This window comes from Lactuca sativa, chromosome 6 (genome assembly GCF_002870075.4).
Source record: "Lactuca sativa cultivar Salinas chromosome 6, Lsat_Salinas_v11, whole genome shotgun sequence".
NCBI classification, from domain to species: Eukaryota; Viridiplantae; Streptophyta; class Magnoliopsida; order Asterales; family Asteraceae; genus Lactuca; species Lactuca sativa.
In genome coordinates this window covers 22213959-22221043 of record NC_056628.2, presented here as the reverse complement: position 1 = coordinate 22221043, position 7085 = coordinate 22213959, and positions in this window count along the sequence as shown.

The window sequence follows — 7085 nt, the reverse complement described above, 5'->3', positions numbered from 1 at the left end:
CGGGAAAGTACGGGTCGCCAGGGAGATGGAATCTGGTCATGTTGTCTAAGTGAGAAAAGGGATGTAAGAATCATAAAATAGACGTACTACTTAAGATAATTATCGGATGATCCTTATCAGTTACTTCAATACTCGCGTAGTGCATAGCAGTCATATGTAACCAAAACAGGATAGACCTTAGAATAAGTGATCCTAACTCTAAATCCACAACCAAAAAAGGAACATGAAGTAAAGCAAGGATCACAAATTCTAAGTCTATGACACCTTAGTCACATATAACCTTAGTATATCCACTTAGCAACTATTGAACTATTAGTAAAGACCTTTAGTTCTCAAATAAGTAATTATAGTAACACAAAATACTCCTATAGTATTTTAAGTTTATGTTATGTTCTAAAGTTTTCATTATAGTAGTGTTGGTAAGTTTTTAGACTTGCTGCAACACCACAACCATTCCTAGGCACATGCTAATCACTTATTGGAAAGAGATAATTGATCAGGCTATATCACTCCCAAACTTGATTATATGTCCCCAAGCCTACTTGTATTGTTCAACAACCGCAATACTTTTGTTCTGTCCTAGTATGACACTGATCCTAGTATGAATGTTGGTATGTATACTTTAGTTAAATATTTTATTATTTAAAAGTATAAACTCTTGATCAGAGTATTTTAATCCCGATGTGTTTATAGTTGCATATCTTTTATGGGTTGATATACTCAATTCACTATAAACAAAGCTCTGATACCAATCTGTCATACCCCCAAACCAGAATGGCGAAAACGTTCGGAGGCGGAGAACGTCATGTTCAGTATCACAACAAATGTAAAATAGTAAAGCAAACAACAACATCCAGTGCATTAATATTAAAGTGTTTATAGTGTATTCAAATTACACATGATAGACACCAAAAGTAAATAACAAAACAAAGAGTTAATGCTATTATGCTCCGTCTTCATAGAATTTGCGCATGTACTTGTCTACTCTTTATCCTAAGAATACAAGCGATTTTGAAAGTGCATCAACATTTATGTTGGTGGATTCATAAGCATTTTTGTGTTAAAAAGGTACATTCTTTATTCATTGAAATTGTTATGGTGTTTCTCCAGAAAATCTTATATTTTCTTATTAATTGAATGGAATGTAGTCTTAGAACCTTCAAACAAAAATTGTATAAGTTCTTTTACTTAAACAATGAAACTTTGAATAGATAACCTTATTTATTTCCAGAAAATGAATTTGTAAATCGCTCACTAGAAAAATGATGATGTTTGTCCCGGAAAATCCTATATTTTTAATGAGTTGAGTTGTAGTCTAATATGAACTGAGACCGAAAAGTGTAAGTAAATATGTCATACTTATCTTGAACAACTTATAGTTTTATTATCAAATAAAACTAGTTGAAAATGTGCTCACTCTAGATTCTGAACGTGTTAATATTACCTTATTAGGATTACTTAATACAAACGAGTTATATAAAAAAATAACCATGAAGATTCTGCTCCTTAACTTCATTTGAGAAGCATATTACTACGTGCATGAGTCATTGTATCAACGTGCGAGTTCTTATAACCGTACTAGACGTCAGTACTGATGTTAACATTTGTCACCCCGAGGACTGTAGGTAATAGTCAGGGTGCGGAATCGTCAGTCCCGTATAGATCTATACACAAGTATCATGCTTTCCGTCCAAGAGACTATGGTTATAAGTGGGGACTTTCGTTGGGTACTACGCAAAGCCATTGCATCACAAAATGTAATGGTAAAAACGAGTTCATGCATAATACGGTGAAAAACCTTTTAGTAAATAAAAATACAAGTCTTTATTTATATATGTTTATGATTAAAGCATGGATTCACTCATAAATTATACTTCATATAATTTTATATGTTCTATCTGATTAGTATTATTTCTCGTGGGTGAACACCTTTGTTCAGCGTGATACAAAGGTAATGATACCGAATGAAGTAACCTTTTATGTTCATATATATATATATATATATATATATATATATATATATATATATATATATATATATATATATATATATATATATATATATAATATAGAAGGAAACGACCTTCGGACAAATAACACAACCTTAATCCCATATCGAAACAAGAAAAAGGAATTAAGGTAATTCATTAGTCCTTCGCCCTTCAAATCTTATTTATATATTTATATGTATATAAATATGATTTGGCAATTATAAGATTAACAGAGTTTATTATAAAATTTAAAGAGTCTAACTATTTGACTAAATTTTGATGACTTGATAACACGGCGTGAAGTATAAAAATAACATTATTGGTTTGATATTTATAAATCACATGTGATTGATTATATAACTATAATGTTTTCTACTTGTATTCCCCACCCCCCTCCGTAAAAGCATTTAAAATCATTAAAAGATAAGTTTAGGGGTATGAACTCACTTGATAACTGGTGATTTGGACAGTGTTTCGATTCTAGGAATGTGCTTTCTTGATGTCACCCCGAGTTTCTGGAGAAGAAACGAGGTTCATGTGGACAACACTTCCACTGGAAGGGAGTTAGTTTCTCGGGAGATTCGGGGCGTCCGGACTTGCGTCGTGTGTTAGATGTGTTAGCGGGGCTTCGGGGTGGTTAAAAGGTGCTTCACAGTGAGAAGGTATAGCAGAGAGGATGGAAATGAGCAACCAAAACCAGAAGGCCTCAATTTCTATATATATAGGGTGAATTTTCGACTCTCACGTCGTGAGTATGCATGACTCACGTCGTGAGTCTGGTCCTGAAGAGCGCATGGCGTGTGTCATCCGTCTACTTGCTCTGGAAGGTATCAAATCTCTGAGATTACGTCGTGAACCCTATGTTCACGTCGTGATTAGTATTGTTTCTCGTGGGTGAACACCTTTGTTCAGCGTGATACAAAGGTAATGATACCGAATGAAGTAACCTTTTATGTTCATATAGGTATAATATATATATATATATATATATATATATATATATATATATATATATTATACCTACATGAACATAAAAGGTTACTTCATTCGGTATCATTACCTTTGTATCACGCTGAACAAAGGTGTTCACCCACGAGAAATAATACTAATCATGGCGTGAAGATCGGGTTCACGACGTAACCTTTTATGTTCATATAGGTATAATATATATATATATATATATATATATATATATATATATATATATATATATATATATATATATATATATATATATATATATATATATATATAATATAGAACGAAACGACCTTCGGACAAATAACACAACCTTAATCCCATATCGAAACAAGAAAAAGCAATTAAGGTAATTCATTAGTCCTTAGCCCTTCAAATCTTATTTATATATTTATACGTATATAAACATGATTTGGCAATTATAAGATTAACAGAGTTTATTATAACATTTAAAGAGTCTAACTATTTGACTAAATTTTGATGACTTGAGGTTAGTTTATAAAGTGATTTAAAAGCGTTTGTTTTGATAACACAGCGTGAAGTATAAAAATAACATCATTGGTTTGATATTTATAAATCACATGTGATTGATTATATAACTATAATGTTTTCTACTTGTATTCCCCCCCCCCCCCCCCTCCGTAAAAGCATTTTAAATCATTAAAAGATAAGTTTAGGGGTATGAACTCACTTGATAACTGGGGATTTGGACAGTGTTTCGTTTCTAGGAATGTGCTTTCTTGATGTCACCCCGAGTTTTTGGTGAAGAAACGAGGTTCATGTGCACAACACTTCGACTGGAAGGGAGTTAGTTTCTCGGGAGATTCAGGGCATCGGGACTTGCGTCGTGTGTTAGAGGTGTTAGCAGGGCTTCGGGGTGATTAAAAGGTGTTTTCACAGTGAGAAGGTATAGGAGAGAGGATGGAAATGAGCAACCAAAACCTGAAGGCCTTAATTTCTATATATAGGGTGAATTTTCGACTCTCACTTCGTGAGTATGCATGACTCACGTCGTGAGTCTGGTCCTAAAGAGCTCATGGCGTGCGTCATCCGTCTACTTGCTCTGGATGGTATCAAATATCTGAGTTCACGTCGTGAACCCTATGTTCACGTCGTGAGCTCTGACAAAGTGTCGAAATTTGTGCCCCGAACTTCATAAATTCATAACTCTTGCATACGAGTTCCATTTTTGACGTTCTTTATATCCACACGAAGGTGAGATTATGCTCTACCACTTTCGTTTAGACTCCGTCAGCTAATTTTGACTTTATTTTTAATATTATAATTTTTAACTGGCCGGGACTAGAAAAGTCCATTAAAAATCCATTACTTCTTAATCCGACGTCCGATTTCGTCTGTCTTTTTACCATTCCACTACTATTGTCGAGATCTTCGATTCTCGTTTAGGTTGTGTTGGCTAATAGTCGCTTGATCTCTATTTCGAGTTTTTACCTGTCTACTGATATATCTGAAACTTAGAAAATCATAGCTTCTTCATACGAAGTTAGATTTGGACGTTTTTTTTATATATGTTTTCGGTTTAATGATATCTACGAATTTCATTTAGATATCTAAGGCTAAAAAGCATTTTATTGAAATTTCGTGTTTTCTGCTTAACGGTGTTTTACTGGTTTTGTTGCGGATCTTCGATGGGTCGTAACTTCTTCGTTATAATTCGGATTTTAATGTTATTTATATTTCTGAAAACCTCGTTACAATATTTATCACTTTATATATCCAAATTGAGATTTTTGAACACTTTAATTTTTGACGTTATTCTTATTATTTCAAAAATAGGTTACAATACTTGACTTTTAGGTCATTATATTGACTTGAAATATCGGGTTGACACAAGCACCCTAGCGGGGTCCAAGGGGAAGAACCCCTGGCGGTGGTAACCGCCATACATTAACATTCAACCGATTTTCTATTGATCTATCAGGTTGATTGAAGTTCCAAAATTCCAATGAAATACATACAAACGAAAATAGATCGTTTAATCTTTCTGTCACTCAAAACAACACATCAACCAAAGGTATTATGTGTTTCACAGTTCGAATTAGGCCTGTATTTTAATGGTTTTGTTCTTGGATTATCCCACTTTTAAATTCATTTACCCCATGCAATAGGACGAATTACAGATTTCAGAAAGTATTTGTAAACACGATCCTTGAATATATCCAAGTTATATATATTGTTATTTCAATTCCTCCATAATTTCTAACAGTATGATATGATATGACACCAACAAACAGTAAAATCCAAACAAACAAAATTTCCGATCACATATCAATATTTTCAAATGCAATTTATTTTGATTGATAGCTTCATTTGATTTCAATCAAACTACATAATATATAATTCATAAATAGTGAAAGAAAAGTTTATTTTTTTGGTATATTCATTAAAATGACAATGTTGTTAAATGGTCTTTATAAAAATTAACAATTTTTTAAAGTGATCATTAATTCTTGACAAATATAATTCATAAATAGTGAATGAAAAGTTTATTTTTTTGGCATATTCAGTAAAATCAAAATGTTTTTCAATGTCTTTATAAAAATAACAATTTTTTATCAATAGGAAAAGTGATCATTAATTCTTGACTAGTCCGTTGTGAAATTTCCAAATACTTTAAAATATATTTTTAGGATAGAAAATCATAAAAAGTTTTTCAAAATTATGAGAAGTTTTCTAAGCAACAAATAAATCTCTATTTCAATATAATTTAAAATTAGATAAAGAAACAATGATATTTTTATCTATTTTCTCAATATTGTATGATTCATAAACAAAAGTTTTATTATCTTCTCAAAAAATAATTTATAAATGATTTAGGAAGCTATCTGTCCAAAAACCAAAGGGAACTTATCCGTACTTAATAGTTTTTTCTATACACAACAATTTACATATTAAAGTATCGCATTATACGAAAAAAAATTAATAGAAAAAAAACTTTTATGCACAAATCAGTTCTCAAAATCAAAGTTGATCACGTCACATATATAACATTTAATCTTCGTAAAGTTTAATTAAATATGTTTTGAAATTATTAAAAAGTTACAAAGAAGACTTGCAAAAAAGTCGAGACTTGCAAAAAAAAAAAAAAAAAAGTCGTTCGGTGGGGATGATAAATCTAATTAATGAGAATGTCCAACATGACACTTTTAATAGCATTTGCCACTTTTTGATTGCACTTCACATGCCAAAATGGCCTTGGGAACAACATACACTACTAATTACATTCAAATGGGTCAACCTCTTTTCCTTGATTTTTGTATTCCAAAATTCCATAATGCTTGCCACTGCTCTATTTATGCTCTAAACTCAATCCAATTACTTCAATTATTTATAATGGAAATGTAGTGTGTTTAATTTTATGTTTAATTATAATTAAGTGGTTGTTAAAATGTATATGATAATTGAAAGAAAATATATTTTGAAAACGTATAAAATAGAATCATATGAAAACAAGTTTTAAATCTATTAAAAAAGGTAATAATTACATAAACTTAAAATGTTTAAAAAATAATATAACGTCTAGATGAACCCTTATTTTTTCATTATACGATATACAATTTCTGAATATCGCCTTTGATATACATTATCCCAGGCTTTTGTGCAACCTTTTATCCTTAAAAATTTAATCTCTCGATGAACCAACATAAGAACACTCCAAAACCATTTATCACTAGACTGTTGTGGTACATTTGTACCCTTCACAAAGATGATTTTCAAACTCTCAAAAGAGATTACGTCAGTGGGTTTGGTACCTTAATAGTTGATAACCACTAAGAGTTTGTGTATACGGGCTCGCATATATATAACCAAGATGCAAGTTCAGAAAAATAACAATCGTCCCAGTAACTATCGTATATACTTAATGTTAATGTTTGTAAATTCAAAACACCAAAAACTAGTGGGCGTGGGGTATATTGATGGGGATGTAAAGTTACACAAAAGATGGAATTAAGTAATCATCATATAACATTTTCTTATAAATGACTATTACTCAGGTAATGTAACTGAAACAAAAGTATACATATCACACTCAGACAAAGTTGGGCACATGGATTCATAAGCCATGGCATGTCAGTCCTCGACATATGTGTTTAT